The 26,050-nt window shown below is 35.0% G+C and overlaps 1 protein-coding gene across 7 annotated transcripts in view; it reads right to left on the reverse strand.

Annotated features, from left to right (window-relative positions):
- Positions 1–26,050, reverse strand: part of LOC126738415 (unconventional myosin-XVIIIa) — a 563,322-nt gene that overhangs the window by 63,144 nt on the left and 474,128 nt on the right. The window contains exon 1 of one of the 7 annotated variants that reach the window (XM_050443749.1): positions 22,342–22,360. The exons of the other annotated variants lie outside the window; for them this stretch is intronic. The gene's annotated coding sequence lies outside the window, so the exon portion shown is untranslated. Of the gene's footprint in view, positions 1–22,341; positions 22,361–26,050 lie in introns of those variants that run through there. 7 annotated transcript variants of the gene reach the window in all.

Below are 26,050 nucleotides of genomic sequence, written 5' to 3' on the forward strand. Positions count from 1 at the left end.
AAAGTATCTTGAACGGGGCCATACTCAAATGGAGTGTGACTACGTTCATAGCTGTATTGAACGGAAACTAAAAAATCGGAATATCAATTTGCCAAGTGATTACATTTCAGCAAGCAAAGAGGCTAGAACCAAACCCTTCCCATATGAAGTAATCAAATTAGGACTTAATTTTTTTAAAGATTATTTACAAAAAAACTTGTTAAGATATACGACGATTCGGCCTGGGAGAAATAAACCCAAAGAACCGCAGGTTACGGACCTTCGTGCCTTGCGCTACAATTTAAATGGATCAGTTGACTACAAACGTAATTTTGATGATGAATGGAAAGAATTGCCTTCGAGACAAAAAAAAAACCTGATGAACCAGATTATTCGTTACTGAATAAAACAAGAATTCCAATCAAGAAGTCAAAGTTTAAGCACTTGCAGGAACTTAAAAGCGTTGTTCCAGAAGACTGTCACAGTTTTTATGACATGTTACCATATAAAAATGAATAATAAAACAATTGATAAATTAATACCGGCTTTTAAATTTCATAGTTTATCATGCTTGGTAAACATTGCTAATAAAACTATTAGACTATTATCTCCTATCTTCATAGTAAATATTATACCAATACCTCCTATCTTCTAAAATGTTGCTAAAAAAATAATAAGACCTATTTTTCAAAAAAAAATAAAATAAAATAAACCACATTTTAATCATAAATGATAACTTCAAGTAAAAAATCAAGTTTTTACATTTATATCATGAAGATAAACCGTTTTTTGTCTCTCCTGCACAATTTAGGTTCTTGCACTTAGGAGGTATTGGTAGTAAACAGTCCTAATATATTATTTGTTTTTAATGTTGACTATTTCTTAGTATTTTTATGTTCCCTTTCTTAGCCATGAAAACAGCATATCCAATTAACCAGAAGATGAAAAGCGTTTTTTTACGATCATTGTTCAAGGTTTTATTTAGTATTGCCATCTTGGTGTAAACGTTTCTTGGTTTTCTTATGTAATTTATAATTTTTGCTTTTGTTTTTTAATATAATCTATTTTTTCTGTCCTCTTTTTTAATTATTTTTTAAATTTAAGAGATACGTACAAAGTAATATTTACCTCTTTCACTTGAAAGAAGGTATTTTACCTTTTAACCCCAAATAACTATTTTGATTGTCAAAATAGAGCCATTCTTCCCGTTATTTAAAAATTTATATTTTTGAAAAAACATCGAATCGAAAGCCAATAAAATGATTATTTAAAAGGGTGAAATTAAATAAGAAAATCAAGAAAAAATAATAAATTACTACAAAACATGCCAATAAACTCGCGAATAATGATCTTAATGACTTTTACTGGAAAACATTTCAGAAATTGATGCTTTTTTGCGAAATCATATTTTGATTCATACACGCAGAAAAAGTTGAACCTGCGTGCAAAGTTTTCCATAGATGACCCTGTACAGCTATTAAAGTTTCTGCAAGGCGTTCAAATAAAATGCAAAAAAAACATTTTAAGAAGAAAATCATTAATAAAATTAAGTAAGAAAAACGAGAAACATTAACAAATTACTAGTAGAAATCTTAATAATGGTGAAAAATGGCGGTAAAGCGACGCTTTTTATGTTTTTTTATTAGAATATATGTTTAATAACAAACTTAAATAAAAAAAATTAGCAAAAATAATTAATTATTGGTAAAATATGCGAATTATATTTTTTAAAATGCGTCTTTTTTGTGGAAATACTGTAAATGAAAAAAGGTTCAAATCAATGATAAATCTCGACCCTTTTTACATTTTTTTTTTGAGAGAATCAAAACCTATACGATAAATGTAAAAAGATGCCCAAAATATTTAATTATTCTTAAAACTAAATTGATTTTTATTGCTTGTCTCTTAGACTTTAATGTGTATAGACTACCAAGTTTGCCGGCCCGTTATAACCAATTTAAATTGTGCAATTATTAAATACTAGGCCAACATTACGAACGGCACATAATAAAAGTCCTCCTACCGTGCAAAAACTGCATCGCAATTTTTCTATTATTACGGTTACGGCAAGTTGGACACCGTGCACAAGAAAATCTGCATAATTTACAAAGTTGTTGCTTAAAAAATGCTGTCGCTTGGTAGACCGCGTTTAATGTCAACTTAATAATAGTAACACCTAATTTTATTCAATTACGAAATATTATAAATTCTGGACAATTTCACGCATTAGTTGTCGGGCAAAATGTTATACTGGTTGACCTTTATAAACTGGTGGCGTTTTTTGTGGTCTAAAGATTTATCGAGAGATTTCTTTTTGCAGAATACTTCAAAATTAGACCTATTAGGCAAGAAGTTTAATTAAATAAATAGGGAAAAAATTGACAACAAAGTTTGCAATATTTTTTAATGCTACAGAAATGCCTGAGAGTGTAAAAAAAATGATATTTTCTTGACAAATTGGTGGCAACTAAAGTAACAACGGATCAGTTCGGACACGCACCCCTATATATTTTCTTACAAGCTCCTATATATTTTCATAGGAACGCTAGAATAAGCGGCCCCAAACCAATTTAAGGTGTTTTACCATGTTAGTTTAAATAATTTTGCAATAATAAGGTTTAAAAGGAAAAAAATTGTTTTCTAGATCAATTGGTAGAAACTAAAATAAAATCGGACTATTTTTAAAAGAGCAATCTCGAAAAAGGCCCTTAATTGGTTTAGTGCTGCTTATTCGACCAACTAAAAACAAAATTAAAAATAAATAGGAGCTCGTAAGAAAATATCTATGGGTGCGTGGCCATAGAGGTCTGATTTTGCCCTAGTCCACCAGTTTGTAGGAAAAACTTCAATTCTTCATATTCTGAGGTATTTCAGATCAACATTTAAATGCATAAGACTTTTAGGGACTACCGAAAGCAAAGAAATCTAAACTTTCATTATTCTTAAATTATTTCCTAATTAATTTAAAAAATTCATTGCACTTTCAAAAATGTACCGATTTTGCTCTGGTTTCCATCAATAACTTATCGAGAAAACTGAATTTCAAGTTAACATTTTAAGGCAAAAGATTTTTAGGGTTTTAGGGTCCCCCATTTTGTTCCATTAAGGGAACAAAAAACGTTTTGTTCACTTGATTTTAAAAATTCATTGCAATTTTAAAAATGACTGATGAACTGATTTCGCTATATTTTCCACCAATTTATCAAAAAAACTGCGAATTCTCTTATTTCTACCTTATTACAGCAAAATTATTTAAATTCTGGTAAAAGGTTAAAAAGCTTAAATCGGTTTGGTGCTGTTTATTCGAGCGTCTGAATAGGGTAAAAAATATGTAGGAGCTTGTATTTCCTTACTAGCTCCTAGATATTTTTTAGGCCGATGGGCGTGTGGCCAGAGTGGTTCGATGTTGCTCTAACTTCCACCAGTTTGTCGAAAAAAAACTAATTTTTTTACACTCTCGGGCATTTAAAATTACTACGTACTAAAAAATCTCTTGCCAAAACTGTGTTGTCAATTTATTGCTAATTTACTTAAAACTTTAAATAAATTTGCTGCTAAATAGGTCTAACTTTGACGTATTCTGCAAAAAGAAATCACCGCATATTTCAAGTTGATACTACAACAAAGTGATGAATTTCTAACTATAGGTGACGACTTGTGCAATCCGTCTAAGTCATCAATAGAATCGGTTAAGTGTGTGGGCATAGACAGATTGGTTCTATACAGGAGATCGTCTTTATGATCGAAGATATGGGTTTTATTCAAACCTTAACAGAAAACAATATTAATTGTTTTTGAATCTGAAATACCCAAAGTGGATGTAATCTGCTGCAAAATTGGTATCGACTCTAATGCTATTTTTGTATTTGTTTGTTATGTACCATCCAACTCGCCCACGGAATTGTATCAAGCTCTTTTAACCATATTTCAACTATAAATTGTGTACAAAACCGTAAGGTCCTGACATTAATGAGGCCGTATCCAGCTTCTACACTGAATTAAATACCGCTTTTGCGTAATCAGTCCCTCTGTTTAAAAGGCGTTATAGTAAATATGATTATCCTAGTTGGTATACATCTCAAATTGTAAAAGACCTAAAGGAAAAATCTAGGCTACATAATAGATGGAAAAGAACAAAATCCATTGTTGAGTACAATGTCTTTAAAACATTAAGGTCCACCATTAAATCAAATATGGATTTAGCTTATAAAGATTATATAGCCAATACTGAGAACTATATTAAAAAAACCCAAAAAAAATTTGGAAATTTGTACAGGAAAGGGGAAGAACGTCTAGAATCCCTGGATCAATGAGTTTTAATAATACCAGTTTAACTAACCCTGATGACATAATCAATGCATTTGCCGACTTTTTTTGGTAATGTTTTCAATCAATCTCTACCCTCCCCTGGTTTATTTAATGATGATGTGCTTTTCTCAAAATATAAGAGTTTTAAAACTGAATCATGCAGATTTGCTAAATGCTCTTAATAAACTTAAAAACAAAGAAACTTCTGGTTTCGATGGTGTGCGATCCTATCTGTTGCATGATTGTACCTCTGCATTTGTGAAGCCTCTCTGTACTATTTTTAACTTATCCCTTTGAATAAGCGCCTTTCTTAAAGATTGGAAATTTGCCAAAAGTTGTTCCATCTTTAAATCGGGAGAAAAAATGGTGGAAAACTATTGTTCAAATTCCATACTATCAAACTTTTCTAAAGTCTTTGAAATTTGCCTATATGATCTCTTTCACCAAGTAAAATACGAGGGCTGTTCAATAAAGACTCAGACTCAGGCTATGAAAATTTTATTACAAAGAATTATACATCAACGCTTCTGTCACGTTCAAAGTAGTCACCATTCAAGGCGATACCTTTATTCCAGCGCCGCTGCCACTCCAAAAACGCGTCCTCGAAGCTCTTCTTAGTCATGCGCCTAAAAATCGCCTCTAAAGCTTTAACAGCAGCATCTTCGGAGGGAAAACGCCTTCCTTTCAGGTCCTTTTTTGCAGTGGGATAAAGAAAAAAGTCTTTCGGTGCTAAATCAGGGCTGTACGAAGCACGTGCGGTACCGCTGGAATGTTTTTCTTGACAAGAAATTCGGTCACGGTGTATGCGACGTGAGGCCGGGCATTATCATGATGAAGTTTTCATCTGCCAACAAGGTCGGGTCTCTTTTTGGGGATGTGATCCTTAATGAGCTGCTTCAATACGGATATGTAATACGTCGCATCAATACCCTTCTTGGGTGGCAACCGACACTGATGAGTGTAGACCAGGCCGCGGTAGTCGAAAAACGTAATCACCATACTCTTTTTGGCGGACTTTACTGCTCGTCCTTTTTTCGGTGGTCCTTGTCCTTTTTTGATCCATTCGGAGCTTTGTTGTTTTGTAGCTGGGTCGTATGCATATATCCAACTTTCATCAGATGTAATAATCGTTTTCCACCAGTCATCACCTTCCGTACAAACGCATTGGGACCAGTATTCGCAAATTTTAACTCGGCGTTGTTTTTGTTCAGGCGTCAACAGACGTGGTATCCAGCGCGCGCACACACGCGAAACGTGTAAATGGTCATGTAATATTGTATGCACGCTTCCTAAAGCAATGTCAAGATTGTCAAGTATAGCAGACAATTCTCGAACTGTGAGATGCGGGTCGGTAGCGATTAGACAGCCAGCTGTGTTTATCGTTTCTTCACGAAGAGCCTTCCAGTTCACAGCTCTCTCTACCTTTTCGGAAGACAGCGTGCCACTGTAAACACGTGGATTTTTTCATGCAAGATTTACCGTAAACATTCTTTAACTCACGATACGTTTCGAGTGGTTTTTTGTTCGATTTCACCAACAATTTAATCGCGTAACGTTGTTCTTGATATCCAGACATTGTAAATATTAGAGGCGACTTTCATACACGTCTTCTTCGCAATGTCAATACTTGAGCACTAATGATCAGATCGCTACCAAATTTGTACTGTAAATAGGTATTAGTATATTATTTCATGCCATGACCACGAGATCGCGCCACCTATATTACACAGCTGCTCGTGGCGAGAGTCTGAGTCTTTATTGAACAGCCCTCGTATTTAATTTTACCAATCCAGCATCGTTTCTTTCAATCCAGAACTACGGTAACTAACTTAACATCATTTCTTCACACTGAATATGAGGCTATAAATAATAAATGTCAAGTAGATGTAATTTACACGGATTTCGCCAAAGCCTTTGACAAGATGGACCATGGACTTCTTGCTCAGAAACTTATCAGGCTTGGTTTTCATTCTAATCTTGTACAATTTTTTGCTTCCTATCTGGTAAATAGACACCAGATGGTGGAGTATAATGGGTTTAGGTCATATATTTATAAAGCATATAGCGGTGCTCCTCAGGGTAGCAATCTTGCTCCTTTTTTGTTTTCCATTTTTATCAATGATATATCTGTTAACATATTAAGCAATAGTCTTCTGTTTGCTGACGACCTAAAGATATTTCGCATTGTAACTAATTGGGATGACTGTTTGCTTCGCCAAAATGATAATAATTTAATCTACAACTGGTGCAAGATTAATAGGTCCTCTCAATATTGAAAAGTGTAAAAAGATGTCTATTTCCTTGTTAACAAATGAAATTATCTTCGACTATACATTAAATGGTACAATTCTTGCTAATTGTGATTATGTTCGTGATTTCGGTGTCACTATTGACAAGAAGCTTCATTTTTGCAATCATATAGATAACATGATAAAGTCATCTCTTGGTTTTATTATAAGAGCTATATCAGACTTCACTAATATATCAAGTAGAATCATCTTATTTAATTTCCTAATAAAATCGCGATTACTTTATGTGGCTCCACCCTGGTATCCAAACTATACTGTTCACATTGTTAGACTTGAATCTGTTCAACGTAAATTTCTGAAACATATTGCTTTTAAAACTGATGGAATTTATCCCGAACAAGGATACGATCAGCACTTGTTACTCAGCAGATTCAATATGCTTTCCTTTCATCAGGAAACCATTTGGGCAGGTTTGCTTTTTTTTTCAAAATTATGTAATGTTATATATATTAAATGCCCGGAATTGCTAACAGCTCTACACTTTATTGTGCCTTACATTAATACTAGAAGACAAAACATTTTTTACTTACAAGCATATAGCACAAATTTAGCAAAAAAAGAGCCTTTATTCAAAGCATGCTCTTGGTTTAACTTGGTCCATTTGAGTCTTGATGTCGATCTCTTTAATATGTCTTCTCGTCATTTTAAAAAATTATTATCAAATAATATCGTAAACCTATTTAGTTAATATGCCTCTTATATTTATTTAATTATTTTCTGGAACATATTTTATGATTACCTATTAGTTACGTTTTTATATATGATTATTTTTCATGATATATGCATTGTTATTACTTATTTTCACATATTGTCGTCATAGTCCCTCTTTAAAAAAAAAGGGATTGACAAATGTTATGATTTTTTATAGATCCATGATGTTATGCCTCCTACTGAAAGACCACTCTCTTAAGAGTGGTCCGATTTCATTCTAGTTTCCACCAATTTATTGAGAAAAGTTCATTTTATTCTTAGGCGTTTCGCATAAATTTTTTTTCTTATTAATTAATTAAAAAAATATATGATTTTTTTTAAATGGTTTGTTTTTGTCCTGGTTTTCGACTTTAGAGTGCCATAACTGAAACGTAAAAATATCTATAAATATTATAGTTTTTCAATCATACAGTTTCTTTTTCACTCACAATTCTATGGAAATGTTAAGTTTTCAAGTGTCGAAATAAAAAAATCAAACTTTGACATTTTAATGTGAATTCTATACCGATGCGCAAACTAAACTTAATTGCCAACTAAGCGCTCCGGATGCTTCGGACTTCCTAAGGCAGAAAGAATCTTTATATTGCCAATTACCTATTGCGTAATTTCCTTCAGTCTCTCAACGGGCAATTTTGTTTGCCTTTTGGCCGTTTTAGACACTTACAAAATTAATGAATAAGCTTTAGTTAGAGGAGTTTTAGCACTATTAATATTATCCCTAAAAAACGTGATAGAACTATTTTTAATGATGGCAGTATCTAATCCAGAAATCATATCACCCCTCGAGAAACCATTTCTTACTTCTGACAAGAACTAACAAACTGATTTATCAAAAGATCATAATTTTTCCTAACTTAATTACAAAGTTTTAGCCTATATAAGTTCTAAACAAACGTTTCCAAATAAAAAGTAATAATTTTGAGATACTGCCGATAAGTTGGGTGATAATTTCGACAATTGATCCTCATTATTCTATTCTTTGGCGGTACTATAAAAAAAAGGTGACACGTTAAAGCTTTTCTAAAAACACGCTAAAATTTTTCATTATCTGCTCGTATATATTCGATAATAAATAAATGGTGGCGTGTTCGAAAAAAAGCTCGGATAGGTCAAATGAAATTGTAATTTGCGCATTTTTTACAATAAAAAGTTTTTATACAGGGTGTGCCTTGTAGGCGGGGCTAATACCAACTTTCTTATTTTAAATGGGAAACCCTATATGCTATTATGTTTTTGGATTTTCCACAAAATTCCAAACATTTTGATGTATCACATGCCATACTTTTATTCGATTGTTTTTAAGATACAGGGCGTTAAAGAAAACGTATTTCATAAACTTAAAGAGGGTTCTTTTAAATCTTTTTCGTCAATAAGTGTTCAAAATGTAAACCATTTATTATTTGGCAATGCCCTAAACGTGCTCGAATTCATTTTGAACGTTTCTTATGCATTCTGGAGAAATGTTTCCACACTCTTGCCTTATTCTATTTTTTTTTTTTTTTTTTATGATAAACACAAGCACAAGAGGAAAGTCCTATCTATGTCACTCTTGGAGTGGTGCTTGCGCGAAGATATTTGTGGGCATTTATCTTGAATCGCTGCAGGTTGTATGCGTCGGGAAATATGTGAGGTGGAAGCCCGTTCCACAAAGAAGATGTTCTCCAGATGAATGAGTCCCGATACAGCGACGTCCTTGGGGTAGGCAGGTGGACTCGATGTTGATGAGCCGCAACTGCTAGACGCGTCCTTCTTGCCGGAACAGCTCTGGGTGGAATCAGACCTGCCAGCTCAGAGGAGCACTTACCGTGATAATAACGGTAGAATAAACAGCCACCTTTCTCCTGTGCTCCAGACTATCCAGACTCTTTGTCAGTTCTGGATTGTCGATAAGACGAATAGCTCTCTTCTGTATAGCATCTAGCAGCTTTAAACTATGCTTGGGTGCAGAGCCCCAGACATGCGAGCAATACTCGAGGGAAGGGCGTATTTGAGCCTTATAAAGAGTCAGCAGCTGTTCTGGTGTATACAGTTTTTTCGTTTTGAAAAGCACTCCGAGTTTTTTGGAAGCTGCCCTGGCGATCTCGGCAACGTGGTCATGCCAGGACACACTGTTGGTGACTTCGACTCCTAGAAGATGTAAAGATGATTTCATTGGCAATGTTTTGCCTGCCATAACCAGCTCCGGCCCACCAAGGTTAGTCTTCATCGTAAATACTGCAGCCTGCGTTTTTTTAGCGTTAAAATTGACCAGATTGTTACCGCCCCACTCCAAGATTGCTCTAATATCGTTGTTGGTTGAAGCTACTTGTTGCTGCCTAAGATTCTGAGAACTTGCGGCTGTCGTTGGTTTGGCGGACTTAAATGTGGAAATAAGTGTGCTATCGTCCGCAAAGCTGTAGATTGGATTGACAGTGGTTCCTAGCAAATCGTTAATATATATCAAAAAAAGGGTGGGGGATAAAATGCATCCTTGAGGGACTCCAGCGTTAATGTTAAATTTGTCGGAGAGGTGTCCATCGACGGCTACTTGGATTGTTCGTTGTTCAAGAAAACTTTTGATCCAATTCAATAATGAGTTTTGTATGCCGATTAAGGAGAGCTTGGTTAGTAGTCCCTCATGCCACACTCTGTCAAATGCCTTGGAAATGTCAAGAGCGACTGAGCGGGACTCGCCGTGCTTCTCCATGGCCTCCGTCCACAAGTGTGTGACGTAAGCCAGAAGATCGCCGGTGGATCTAAGCTTTCGGAAGCCGTATTGATGATCGCTGATTAGTCCAGATGATTCCAGATATCTTAACAGTTGTTGGTTGACTGCTTTCTCCATAATCTTCGATATTACTGGAACTGGTGCAATCGGGCGGTAATTGGAGGGCATCGTCTTCTTACCCTTTTTGGGTACAGCTTGCACTCGAGCAGTTTTCCAGCTTGTTGGAAATGAGCCCTGTTTATACGATGCCGTGAACAGTCTACATAAGGGAGGAGTCAATTCGTTTGCACAACGTTTTAGTACTAGGGCTGAAATTCCATCGGGTCCAGAAGCCTTGTTGGTGTCTACGCTTTTAAGAATGTTATTTATAATTCGTTACGGAAACGAAATTTCTCCCATCGATGAATTCACCCTTGGCAAATATGGCGGTGTTTTGCCTTGCGAGTGCAGAGTAGAATTGGACGCGAAGAGTTTACCCAGTAAGTTGGCTTTTTCCCTTGCTGTTACCGCGATAGAACCATCATCTGCTGTTAGGAGTGGCAAGGCCGACTTAGCAAATCCTTGACAAACGGCTTTCGATACCGACCAGAAAGATCTTGTTCCATTTGGGCAGTTTAGCAGTTTGTTTTTGATCCTGTTGTTGTGACTCTCTTTGCATTCATCAAGGATGTTGAAGCCATTTGCGATATGCTGCGTTTTTAGTGTTTACTGCCTTTTTGCAATTCAGGTTGAACCATTGCTTGTTGTTTGATCCGCATTTAGTAGAAAAAGGGATATAAGCTTCCATTCCTGCCAAGATCGTCTCTGTAATTTGGTTTGCACATTCTGAGATGTTATTGGTTCTAAAGCAGACTTCTTTCCAAGGGAATGAGCGATAAAATTCCCGAAGATGGTTCCACTCTGCTGATTTATAGTGCCATACCTTCCGCGGCATCGGAGGATCCTGCGTTTTAACATCCAACTGGCAAGAAACTGTTATCAATTTGTGGTCCGATGTTCCTAGGGGGGCCTGTACTGATACAGTGTACGAGTCAGGGTCTGAAGCCAAGACCAGATCTAGGAGACTCGGGAACTCGCCGTCTCGATCGGGGATTCTGGTAGGTTCCTGCACAAGCTGCGTAAGCCCGCATATGGTGGCAAATAGCTCAGGTTCTCATCCTTCATCGTCGTTTTTGTTGCAGAAGCGCAGCCAGTTGATATTGTGAAAATCACCCATGACGATGATTTCTGCGCTTGGGTAGTCAATTTGCAGTTGGTTAATGCAATCAACCAGGTTCAAAAAGAGCCGCCTATATTGGGTGTCGCTTGGTGGTCGGTAGATACAGCAGATAAATTTCGTGGCACCACTGGCTATCATTTTGAACCACATGACGTCGAAGTCCGCAGGTTCAAGCGTTTCTTCCCGCTGGCAACTCAAATCGCTCTTGACAAATACTGCCAATCCAAAGTTTAGTCGAAATCGGGTGTGTAGATCGTATCCAGGATAAATGAGGTGAACATTTGTTGTTGAAGGTTTCACCTTTGTTTCTGCCAATGCCAGAATGTAAGGCTTATTTGATTGCAGGTGTTGGTATACTGCATTAATATTGGTGTTTAGGCCTCTGATGTTGCAGAAATTGATTTTTAGGCTTTTAAATCCGCCTGATGGACCCCCCCGACCAGCCTCCGCCCGGAGATCCGAATGGGAGGCGAGTTTACCTCCGGAAAGTTTTGGTCCTGAGGGCGCCATCATGCATTTATTTTTATTTTCCATTTCCCCTTTGGAAACCGGACACATCGACATGGCGGCGAAACGTGAGTTCCATGGAACCACTTCACGCCGCCTAAGTCCTATATGGTGGTATTGAACCGGGCGATGCAAGTGGACAACATCTACCATCAAAGAGGTTGCTCTTTTAGTCGCCTTTTACGACAGGCAGAGCATACGGGAGGGCTATTCTACCCTGGCCCTCCCCGGGTAAGAGGTTCTAGTTTTCAACTCCTCAATATTTGCCGACTTGGTGACATAAACTTTGGATTTCAAACATCCCCATAGGAAAAAATCCAGCCGAGTCAAATCGGACAGGTTTTGCAAAATGGGGAGGCGCACCATCTTGCTGAAACCAGATGTTTCTATTCGGCATATCAGCTTCTATTGGATCAGGGAATAGAACAGCTAGATTTGTTGAATTAGTTCTTCTTGTAAAAACTGTAAGTACCTGGCTCCATTTAAATTTTCTTTGAAGAAAATTGAGCCTATAACTTCTGACCTAGAATTCCTGCCTAAACATTTACTTTTTGTGGGTGTTAAGTGTGGCCTTGCCTCATCCAACATGGAATTTCTTGTGCCCAATAACGGCAATTTTGACGATTTACTTCTCCGTTTAGCATAAATGTCGACTCATCGGAAAAGAGAATGTTTTCTGTAATAAGATTATTATTCTGCATTAATTCCATAAATTGTTCACAAAATTTAATTCTTCTATCTGCATCCTCCTCATTGAGTTCCTGAAGAATTGTTAGTTTATAGGGATAAAATTTTTCTGCCTTCAAGAACCTTTACTACTGAAGACTGGCTCACTTCCAATTCGCGCGCTACCTGCCTAGTGGGAATATTAGGATTTTCTTTTATGACTAATAACACATTAATTTTGGTGTCTTCATTAAGCGCAGATCGACGAGAACTAGTTATTGTTTTTACGTGACCATTTTCCCGAAACTGTTTTTCAATCTTGCTTTTAGTACTTTGAGATATAGGTGGTAAATCAGGATACTTCTGTCTGAATAAATGCAAAACTTCATTTTGGGTTCTTGTTCTCCGTACCTAATCATCATTAAGATTTCAATCTTGTGCTTTTCACTTAAATAGCCTATTTCGTAAAAATCATAAAAGAAACTTAAATCTGATTATCCGATAGTAAAGGCACGTCTTGTAGCAATGTGAACATTTATAAAATATCAAAATTATAAAAATGCCACATTTTTATAGGAACAAGTCAAAACAGGTGAATAAAGGTATGGCATGTGATACATGATAAAATTTTTAAAAAGGAATTTTGTGCAGAATCCAAAAATATAATAATATATAGGGTGTCTTATTTGAAATAAGAAAGTTTGTATTAGCCCCGTCTACATGGCACACCTTATATATAAGAAAATTATTGTAAAAAATTCGCAACTTACAATCTCAATTGACGTGTCCGAGCGTTTTTCCGAACACGCTTCCATTTATTTATTATCGAATTTATTCCAAGTTACAGACTCGAACTGTATTTAGGAAAACCTTGTCATTTCATATACGAGTACGTAAATATGATATCATAAAGAAATTAGTAACAACTTTTAGGTTATTGTTTGTACATCCATAAGCCAATGAAATAGGAAACAAATAATGTATATAAAAAGAAATCACACACACAACACAAAATTAATCTACTTAATTTTTAAAAGGTATTAATTAAACTATCATGCAAATGTAATGCTCATTATCCGATATTTTTCAGACGGCTTTTTATGCATTTAGCTACACGATTCAACTAAATTCGCAACAAAACATCTCATCACATGGTAATCAGTTGGTGGAATCAGAGTAGGCGGTCTACCGTGAACAACCGTGTGAAAATGAAGATGATAATGGGGCAAGTAGAGCAGTATATTATAACCATAAAATACAACCAGACTACAGTTGTGTGCATTTCAAACTTTGTTGTTCTATATTGAATAAAATGGCTGACTAAATCAAATCAAATATCAAATAATCTTTATTGTATGCAATAAATAAATTACATCTATTCTATATACATACAAAGATGGAAAGTACCGCTAGGTGTATACGTTAAGATAACAGCATATATAAGATATAGATACTGCTGATATATTAAGATATCAGCAGTTTCCAAAAATTTTATTCATTTAGACTTAAAAGAGGCCATGCCTAAATCTTTAATCTCTGCAGGTAGGCCACTGTAAATACAGGCAGAAGTATATATACACATCAAAATGGTCTAAGGAACACTTAGAAAAATAGTTTTTTTCGCCTTGTAAATTTTTATATATTTATATATTTTCATACGGAATAGATACTACCTATAATATTAAGATACCAACGAAGTAAAATAAATATTTGGGTACAAAAAATCAGGCCAAAAGAGCGTTTTTTGCTACTTGCACTTTTTGTCGAAATAACGCAGATTATAATTTTTAAATTCTAACGCAATATCGCATTTTCTGTGGTTCCAACCGAACAATTGTGATTTAGTTTTTATTCAATAAAAATGGAAAGACGACATTTAACTCGAGAGGAAATGCTAAGAGCAGTCGGAATGCTTGAGGCAGGAACAAGTCAAAGAGACGTTGCAAGAGCTTTGGATATATCTCCCAGTGTAATTAACCGTTTGCGGACAAGATATAGAGAGACAAATGATGTTAGAGAATATCAAGGCATCAAGGCATCAAGGCCCGTCGCGAGTTACCACACCTGCCCAAGACCGTTTTATAACTTTGCAAGCTCAAAGAAATCCCACGGTAACAGCCTCTGTTTTGATTCAGCAGCTCTCACGAGTGCATAACGTCGAGGTTTTAGGTCAAACTATTAGAAACCGTTTGCATGAGAGAGGACTTCATGCCAGAAGACCCCTAAGGGCTCCTCGGTTAACTTTAGGAAATCGAGGTGCAAGATTAACGTGGTGCCAAGAACATGTTAATTGGAATCAAGAAAGATGGGCCACAGTTCTTTTTACGGATGAGTCTCGATTTTCATTTTATCCTGATTCTGGTAGAATTCGTGTCTGGAGAGAGGAAGGAAATGAAAGTCGTTTGCATCATCCCCGGGAAGTAGTAAGGCAACGTGGTGGATCACTAATGTTTTGGGGTGGCATTAGACTTGACGGAAAAACGAACCTCATTTTTGTGGAAAATACAATGACTGGAATAAGTTATAGGGATAATATACTACTGCCTGTAATTGTTCCATATTTACGCGAAATGGGCCCAAATTCGTTGTTGCAACAAGATAATGCCCCACCACATCGAGCACGGCTTATACGAATCGTTATTGAGGAAAATCAAATCAATCTTCTACCCTGGCCCTCTACCTCACCGGACCTTAATCCAATTGAGCATGTTTGGGATTGGTTAAAAAGGCAACTTCTTCAACGATTTGACTTTTTTCAAAGCGCTCTGGAGCTTCGTCTTGCTGTGACACATGTTTGGGAGGAGTTGCCCCAAGAATTAATTAATAATTTAATTTTAAGTATGCCTAGGCGATGCCAAAGTGTTATTAATAATAGAGGTGGACCATCTGGCTACTAGTTTAATTTGTATTTGGTAAATTTTTATTTTTATATTTTTTTTTAATAAAGGATTTTGTTCTTCATTTTTATTTGGGCCTTAAAAGTAAATTATAATCTACAAAAAAAAGTTAATAATTATATTGTTATTTTATTCGAATAATGTAAAAAATTGCAATTATTAACTTTTTTCCAATCTTCTCAAAAATATTAACATATTTGTATGTGTTCCCTAGACCATTTTGATGTGTGTATGAAAGAACTTTTCAGAAATTCAGTCTTATGCTGAATGATTGCCAGTGTGGGTTTACAGCGAATATTTACATTATGTGTATCTCCCCTTTGAATAAGGAATTCTGACAGATATTCTGGTTTATGAAAATTAAGTTATTTATGTACAGTCCAGCTTATACCCAAAAATCTTCTTTGGGCCATACTAAGAAAGACTATAGCCTGCTTACATACAAAGCCCCAGGTTTTTTTCTTGATCTACCCATTCCAATTCAACACCATTAATATTTAATTTACTTGGTGCTCCATTATTCAAGGTACATTCATTTTTTGAGAACAGGATTGCCTGTGTTTTACCAGAATTAATAAAAAGTGAGTTTTTGTCAGCCCAATCAGAGATCTTATGTAAGTTAGCATTAATTAAATCTAAGGTTTAAGGCAGGCAACTAACCAATGATTGCAGATAATTTTGCATATCATCTGCATACTTGTGATACCTGCAGTAAATTACTTTATGAATTAAGTCAGCCACAAATATTATAAAGAGAAGTGGTCCCAACACCGACCCTTACGGGACTCCCCGAGTTACATTTCTTCACCCAGAAGTTACCACACTCTCGTTATTAGTCAGCTTTACTGCCTGTTTTGAAGTTTTTAAACCACCCATTTGTCTCAATATTGTAGTACCTTAGTTTTGCCATTAAGAGTTCTATATTGAGAGTATCAAAGGCTTTTGTCATATCTATCAAAACAGAGGGACAACATTCTCCATTATCCAGAGATAGCGCAATATCTGTTGTTATTAGAAGAGCTGTCGTACAGCTATAATTTGGTCTAAAGCCATACTGACATTTTGGGATAATGTTTCTGCTTAATAAATAATCCAGCAATTATTGACCTTTTACAATTTTCTCAATTAGTTTAGATAAAGTTGGCAAAATACTAATTGGTCTTAGTTCATTGATATTGGTTGTATTGTTCACTTTAGGTACTGGAATAACAGGGGCTTTTTTCCAGATGTCAGGGACACACCAAGAAAATAAAGAATTATTAATAATGTTCACTAGAGGTTTTAGGCAAATAGGAATGCAAACTTTTAACATTTTTATAGAGATCTCATTTACCACAATAGCATTACATCTAATAATATTTATTGTTTTATAAACTTCATTTTCAGAGACTAGTTTAAAATGAAACGACTTCCCATCGATTAAGGAATTAAGAAATGTATACAAACTATCTGGATCAATCTGTAAATGAAACACCTTATCCAGAAAATGATTATTAATTAACAAGTGTTGGCTCCCTTAGAGTAGGAGGAATTTCTGCATGTGCATTGTTATTGACTTTCCAATTAGAGTTTTTTTTCCAAAAGTCTTTAGTTTTATGTGTTCTTCGACACTTGTTAATTTCATAAGAATAATATACCTTTTTTTCTGCCTTTACTGCCACATTTACATAATTTTTAAGATCGATGTAATACTTTTTACTATTATTAGCCTTTAGATAAAGATATTTTTTAAAAGCTTTATGTTTTAATTCAATGGTTTAGACCCTCTTTGTTTTAGTGGTTTTAAGGGACAATAAACATCAAACAGGGACAGGATATTTTCATTGAATATTTAAATTTTTATATTTATATCATCAGAATAGTATTATGCTTATTTTTATGCCAATCTACCTGTTGTAAGCTTGCCCTAAACTCATCAGAATATGCCAGATCTCTACCTGTTATCACAGAATTGTTACTTATTTTCAAATTAGACCAAAAATTTCTAAAATATCATTAAAAAACTTAAATTCTACAGATTTGTCATAAAAAGTTTACATTAAAATCTCCAGTAGATACCAAAATATTAAAATTACAAATAACCGCAGCAAAAACATCATATAGGCAACTGAGAGCAGAGTATGGCACAGAAGGTGGTCTGTAAACAACCCCCATTGTTAGTAACTTTTATTATATTTATTATTTATTATATTTAAAACGCATCCAAAGTTGGTCAATTGCATTATTAAAATTGGGAGTATCAATGAGTGTTGACTTGAACTTAGACTTGGGATTTATATGCACCACTTTTAATGTGTCCTGGCCAGTTGATATGACCCTTTTTTTTGGAAGTACTTTCGATGTGATCGCTGAGGGCCTCTGTGGAAATTTCGAGTTCTAAGAATTTCTCGACCTTCACGGTCATGTGTACGAGGCTTAAACTGATCGACGATAATCAGGCCAAAATTCATCAGACAGATTGTTGTTCCAGCTCTTCAGGTACACCAAGCTTAAATGCTGAACTACTGGGACTGCGATATTTAGATAGAAGTTTTGTGCAGTGATATGTATTAGCATACTTTGGATCTAGTACTGCAATTATATCCTGAAGTTTGGTATCAACATCCAAATTTGAAAGATAAATCCATGCCAACTTGGCTATCCTCTCTCCAATATTCTTGTTAGCAATTTTCAGCTTTGGTTGTTCAGGTCTAGAACATATTTTACCTGAAGAACTATTAGGAGCATTTATGCTTTTTTTATCTGGTCCACATTACTTTCCGAAGGCTTTTCCAGAGCTTTATTTTTATTAGCTGTACCTGGCACCGACGCTTTCACAGAATCTGCCAGTATCAGTGAAATAGTTTTCACTGATACTGGCAGATTTTCGGCCAGTGTACCTGTAAATGCCTGTATCAGTTCAAGATTGGTCTCCTTGATTGCATTTACTATTCCGTCCATTTTGCCATAAAATTGTGCTGCTTTTTCTTCTAGATGTTCCTTTATACATTTTATAGTTTCATGATTGGATTTGCGAATTAATTCTGGACCTAATATGTCTGCAGTTTTATATCAAGCCTAGAACTTATTTTTGTTACCTCCTTTTTTACCTCTTGGGCTTGGGTTTTATTACAATCCTGACAAATCACTCTTCGGCATGTATCACAAGGATAACCAAACTAGGTCAAACCTGTTTTATCCTCCTTAAAAGCAGAGGTTGGTTTAAACTGGTAACATTTTCCAGGCATCTTATTTAATTCACAATCTTGCAACAGGGCAGGTTTATGGTTTAGTTTCCTTTGTATTTCTTAACCTCACATTCACAGTTTGACAATTAATTATTTTGAAGGGACAACTCGCCATGTTTTGATTCCCTTGATTTTAACAGAAAAATACAGGTTAAATTTCACTTAGTAAGTGAACTTAAGCCACTATTTACAGCACTTTTTAGCTTATTTTGAGCAGTCAAAATTGTAAAAAGACCACACTTCAGCCTGCAACGTTGCCGTTCAATGGGTTTCTTGCATAACAATACTGCTTAATAAGACGAAAGTAAGAGCGTGTATGTGTGCTTACAAATAAAAATGTGGTAAAGTGAAGAATAATGAAGAAATATATTATTGTTAGTAAAGAAAAAACCTTAAACAATATTACAAATCCTTTATATTTTTTTAAGACATATTTTATACGTATAGTAGATATTATTTAATAAGTGTCCGATATTTCACAGGCTAATTTTATATGTCTAAAATGCTTGCTTTTCAAGATACATGGGTGTCAAAGATTTATTTGTATAGGTATCTACGGCTTTTTTGACATGGAAATTGGAATTTGTCCTAAATTTAGCTCTTGCTTTTAGAGGGCGCTATCTACATGTGTTTATGACTTTACTATTACAACCTTGTATTATATTTTTGGTTAAAGATATATGAAAGATATCATTTTTATGTCAAAATGATACTCTGTTAGATGTCGCTAGGATATATCAGAAGTTCTATATTAGAAGAGCCGAGGAAGGAACACGTTATATTACCCAGTGAACACAACACCAACGCGCTAAGAAGCGGACGGCACCAGTAGAAGAAGGAAAGATACATTCACTAAGCGTCAGAAATTTCATTATATTCAACCTTTATCTAACAGTTCCTTTAACTGTTTTTTGAAGGTGGTAGACAATGGTACAGTGAAAACATCTTGTCGGACTTTTTTACTCGGACCAGTTTACACTTGATAACGGTTGGAGATACTTACCAACCGAAACGTCGTGTTACAATAAATAAATAAGACAATGCAAGTCCGACAAGATGTTTTCAGTTCCTTTAACTATACAGAGTGGCCCATCGAAAACAATCCAGCAAGGTTTGGGCCCTTTTTTAAAAAATTTAAAAAAACCCGTCTATTTTTCATTTTAGGGGGACAATTTTTTTTAATACTTTAAACTCCTTAACATCAACCCCTTGGCGAGGGTTGTAACCACCCTCAAAATCTTAAATAGGAGTGGCGGTCAAGTGATAGCTTATTTTAAAGGTCTGTTTATTCTAGTTACAACTGCCAAGTTTGAAATTGCTAACTTGAGTTTTCGCAGTATGACAGCTTGTCAAAGATTTTGAAACAAAACCATTGTTTAATACTTTTAGCGCTAGTTTTTAGAGGTTCAATTTACAAAGCAAAAACGCTCGCACCCGTCGATTTAAAAAAAACGATTTTTTGTTTAAAATTTTAACCCCACAACTTCAACCCCTTAGTGTGTGTGATACATCTTTTGAAAGGGCGTTCAATTTTCTTTATAATAGTGCTTTGTTTATTAAATTTGAGCTACGCATCTTCAAACAATGGAATTCTAAACATTTTACTGGATATTTTAGGTGTGTGAGTAAAAAATAGTTTTTAAACTATCAAAAATTAGTCAACAATCCGACTTTATCTTCAGTAAACAAGTTGATGTGAATTAGTTATTTCTGTGCTTTTCTTTCGATTCGATAAAAATGGATTGTTCTATTGCGTAGAGAGTGTGTTAGAAGTTGTAAATGTATTTGCGAAGCTTGTTGCCTAACCGCAATATGTAGTCTTTAATTAAGCTCGCGGACTATTTTAGACCCCTGTCAAAACATGACAATGGACTATTTTTGGATTTCTAAAAATTCAGAACGTTGATCTGCCTGTCTCGTTGCAACTATGAGTGTGTAAACAACCTTGGCACAAAACCAATGCCTTTACCGGTATCTAAGTAGATTAATCTTGTAAAAAGTGATCAGAGATGGAACTTCACTTTTTGTACCCAATAAATTACTCAAAGATGAAGGAACTCTTTTGATACACCCGGCTGTCTATCGCATGACCAGGAGATCCTTATAACATCACACAGAGTGGAAATTATTGAATTATACTTTATAAACAATCAATGTGCAAGACTAACGGCAACTTTGTTTAATGAGAGACATGCAGATAAACACGTACATCATGGTTACATCCTAGAGTTAGTGGCAAAATTTCGAGAAACTGGTTCGGTGGCAAATAAAAAACGGAATATTAAAAATCTAGTGAGAAATGAGGCAGTAGAAGTTAGTATGAACCCTACATTAAGTACCAGAAAACTTTCTCATGTAACGGAAGTCTCGTGGACCACTGTATAAAGAATTCTAAAACATAATAAATGGCACCCATATTAAATTTAACTTCTTCAAGAATTAAATGAAGATGATAACGACCGCCGTTTGCAGTATTGTGAAATAATATGTCCAAACTAATTTCAAATAATCCCAACTATCTTTTAAATGTTTGCTTCTCAGACGAATGTTCATTTTTTCTCAATGGCACTGTCAATTATTGTCATAATTTTCGGTACTGGTCCGACACGAATCCAAGGATCTACCATGAGGTTCATACTCAACACTCACAAAAATTAAATGTTTGGGTTGGTATTTTTAGTGATCACATAATTGGACCAGTTTTCCTACCGGGAAATTTAAATGGAGATACCAAGAATTCCGTTAACCCAGCATTGATTGATATTATGGAAGATGACCAACGCTACAATGAAGAAAATGCGATATTTCAGCAAGGCGGGGTCCCCCCATTATGCATTACCAGTACGGCAATTTCTGGATAAAACGATTCCTGGGAGAAAGAGTGGGAGAAGGAGTGCTATCGAAAGGCCGGCGAGATCACTCGATTTATCTTCTCATGATTTCTGTTTGTGGGGACATCTAACATCGAAAATTTATGCCACCCAACCTGAATCATTAGAAGATTTACGGAACCGCATCAATCATGAATGCCGCATCCATTCACTTAACCCCCACTCCTGTTTAAGATTTTGAGCGTGGTTGCAACCCCCGCCATGAGGTTGATGTTAGGGGTTGAAATGATTTAAAAAAATTGTCCTTCTAAAATAAAAAATCGACGGGTCCAAGCATTTTTTAAAAAAGAGTCCCAAACCTTGCTGGACTGTTTTGGATAAGCCACCCTGTATATGTCCCATATCGCAAACATATTTACATTTATCATATCGCAATACTTGTTCTCTCCAAACTTTCACTTCTATGAAACAAAGTACGCTAAAAATCTATTTTTCCTCGGACATTAAACTGATCAATAACCTAGAAAGTTTTGATTTCTTTGAAAGTTTTTTTACCATTTCTTGGGAGCTTTGTCTGAGTATTTATAGAATTATTTCTCACTTACGCTGCTACCTCTTTGTTACCTCTTAAGCTTATGATTTACTTAATAAACTTATAATAACAGTACAGACAATACGGAGACATAGACTTTATATCATACTTCTTGGAATTATGAGCATGTAGGCACTACTCCGAGAACTAATTTTAATTATCAGATAAAATCTTAACCTGTCTATATCCTATAACTAACAATAAATGATGGCGGAGAATAATGAAATTGAGTGCAAAAATAGCAGAAGAAAAATGAAAGTGTTCTGAGTAAAATGAATAGCAAAGAACCCGTTGATTTGTAATTATTACTAGAGCATAAAGACTGACTTTTTATTACCCGCCGCCCTATCAGTTGTGGTACTTAATTAAGATCTAAATGACTACGCACCCTTTTTCACAATAACTCTCCGAGTGACACTTTATTGCTTGTTGCAAATCGGAACCGTTCAGTGTAACTACAAACAAAAGCCGAAGAAACAAATGAGCTAAAGGCAAATTTTCTACTATAAGAACAATGAAAGGCAAGGAAAGCACTTTGAATATAATAATTAAAAGAGAATAATTGATTGGTTTTTGCATATTCGCTGGATACGCACCTATCTGTATCGGATATTAGTCGTAACTGTTTTCACCGCACCTTCTACTTGTTTAAAACCCATAAATATTGTTTTAATTTGTATAGTGTTTATGTAATTATATGTAGGTAGTGGGTATCGGAAAAATAAATTTTAAAATTTTATTCACCCATCACATTTTTATTTTTTTTAATACGGACCTGAATTTTTATTTTACTTTTACAAATAAATTTTTATTCCGTTTAACATGTAATATGATATGCACGTTATACATGTATAATCATATACGGCTCAGGTATTTTCACAACATTTTGTATTAAAAACAATCATCAGGGTTTTCTCTAAGTACGCACCCTTTTTGTATGTATTAAATAACTCATTTTAGTTACAAAAACAAACATTTTATTTAAAAAATATTAAATAATTTTGGATGTTTTTAGTATTAAACGTTGACAATACTGGAATATCATTTTATTCTTAATCATGAAATTGAAAATTCCAGTCCGTACTTAAAACAGTTGAAATCGATATTTGAAAATCTATTAAAAAAAAAATATATTAGAAAGTTATAGGAAATATTATAACTTATATATAAATATAAGTAATAGGAACAAAATTATTTTATATTACTTATATTAAGAGCGTATTGAACATTAAAATATTACTTAACGGCTTTAATTAAAATAATTCTGAAGAAGTAGTCCCTTGCAGTGGAGTTAATATGCCAATGGGTAACTAAAAATGCTTCGGTCATCCTCCACTAAATTTATTTAAAAATTATTAATCCTACATGTTTCGGACATATAACATGTCCATCATCAGGGATCTATAAAGAATCAAGGACTTTATCTTATAAGTTTCCTTTGATTGATTGAGATTGCTTCGCTTGATTGGTGTTGAGTTTCCGGCTTTGTGTCACGATTGTCATCCGTAACCGCTTGTACAAAAACATCATAACCCCGTCCCTTAAATCATACTGTTTTGCTTCATTAATAGAATGCCGCATTTTCCGGTACATTTTCCCAAATAACTGCCTGTGCTTAATCATAGAAATTGGTAATTTATTATTTATTTATTTTTATTTTTAGTAATACAGCCCAACAGTATAAACCATTTAGCCAAAGGTTACAAGAATGTTTTAACAATTTTTAAGATATAATAAAGACATATATACATTAAAACTAAAATATTCTCCGCGACATCATAGTACAAACTATATTTTAACAATTTATAGCAACAATCTTAAGCTTCCTATATAAAAATAAGCAACCACAAATTATAGACCTCAAACAAAATAAATACCCTTATATCTAAATCTCAAAGAGAGAAAAAAAAACATAAACAATACAAACAGCAAAGTTAATTGGATAATCCCAAAAACGCTCTTACAACTTCAGCACCATAGCATACAAATAAATCACAATATTGCAAGACTCTATTAGCGTTATTGCACATTACATACAGGGGTGAATATAAGAGTATATTCGTATTTGCCTTGGTACAGTAAAAGGTTTTAGTATTCCTAGATTTTAATCCTGGTACACAAAAATTTAATCTATCTAGCAATTCAGAACAGTCAATATCTCCAGGAAGAATTCTATGCAACAACACAACTGAGGCTTTGTTTCTCCTGAATTCAAGTGATTCCACGGTGAATCGAGTTAAAAGCAGATTATATGAAATGCCCTGTGGAGGGTAAAAACCATCAACTTGAAAGGATACATACTTTCAAGGAAAAATAAAAGAAATACTTTCTAAGGAAACTTTCGTTGAATTTTTTCCATCGAATACTTATGAATTTCATAGTAAGAGCTCCATATAACAGAAGCGTATTTAAGTTTAGAACGTACAAAGCTAAAAAACAATGTTTTTATTCCTTCTATCTTATTAAAACCCCGACAGTTTATCAAAACCCCGGCGTACTATAAAGCCCAGTACCCTACCAGCGCGATCAGAGAGAGACTCATTTATAGATTTTAAAGACATATTTGTTCATTTATTTAACAACCAAACCTGTTACCGTATTTGTAATAATAATGTTTAATAGCAATAAGATCTCATTATAACTGGACAGTCTACTTTCAATATCTACCTGGTTTCTCCACTGTTTAAACTTCAAAGGCTTACCCGAGAGGCTAGAGGGGACTCCGCCTTAAGCCCCTTTAATTACTTAGAGTGGCGCCCGAGGCATTTTTGTCAACTTTTCTCCTATAACTGTACAAAGAAATAGTGAGGGGTTGACGGATACCCTGCGACGTCAAAAATTAGAGGGTGGACTTACGTCAAGTACGTAACGAACCCCTCTCACTTGTTCGTTTTTCGTAAAAAGGGTCGTTTCATCCTCGTAGCGAAAGTTATTTCATGTCTTGTCGCCGATAACTATACGACTCTACTACCACCATCCTACCCACAATTCTAGCGCCATTCGATCCATACCGGGGTTTCCTAACTCCGTATTCACTATATCACATATATACAACTACGTTAAATAGCAAGGGAGACAAGATGCATCTTTGGTGAAAGTCGCGTTGTAAGTTAAAGGTTTTAGAGATCCTGCCATCGACCTTACTATTTCTATGCTATTGTCGTATAACTGTCCCAATAGCAGGGCAAGGTATTTCTATGTCTAGTAACACTTTCAAGAGATAATATATGCTAAATCTGTAAGATAATTAAAAAACCCGGTTAATCAAAAACACCCAAAAAATAAACTATTTAACTTTTAACACCTAATGGAAAAAACATAGAATAATTTAGCAATTAATAATAAATATTTACTATGCAAAAAAAAAACACTATCAAAGATGAAAGGTGGATCCTATAAAGGTAAACGAACCCGACCGTCGCGCCTTTTTTAATATCCACTCGAAAATCCTATAATGCATGTAAATCTCCCACGCGGTTCCGTTTTATTGGCCGTTATAACGTACGATATTATAGAGATGGTAATTTGCGATAAACCCACCATAAATTTTGCGCGAGAAATTTTTTTATAACGCATTCGATCAACCTGGTGCCTTTTACTTTTGGCAGAGTTTGACCGGGTCAATTGCCACCTGCTAGGTTTCGCGGTTTCGATTTTTATGATGCTGAGTGGAAAAAATATGCGTTTATAATCCATTATAGATTAAAAGTGCTGCTTGAAAGTCTAAAAGGGGAGTTCGTTTACTTGTTATCAGCATTACTTGACTACAACCAGAGAAACTAAATCCTGCAGTCCTGCTTCATCTGTTCCTTTAGTACTTTTATACATTACGGCAACACCTGTAACCAACTTCCAATTTAGAAGAGGTGTTTCACGTAAAAGGTATTCATAATTTACTTCGTGCTTGAAAAGGGCTTTTTGCATGTATGCCAAGAAACTCAGATGTCAATACAAAGGTACCTGAATGTTTGGGTATTCAACTAGCAAGGGGCCCACTTGGTATGAATGGGGTCAGTCGACACTAAACCAGGGAGTTAGCAACAGATCAGCTCTATGAAAGTCTTCTACTCCGTCAACAGAGACGCGCAATGGGCATA

This window comes from Anthonomus grandis, chromosome 7, assembly GCF_022605725.1.
Source record: "Anthonomus grandis grandis chromosome 7, icAntGran1.3, whole genome shotgun sequence".
NCBI lineage: Eukaryota > Metazoa > Arthropoda > Insecta > Coleoptera > Curculionidae > Anthonomus > Anthonomus grandis.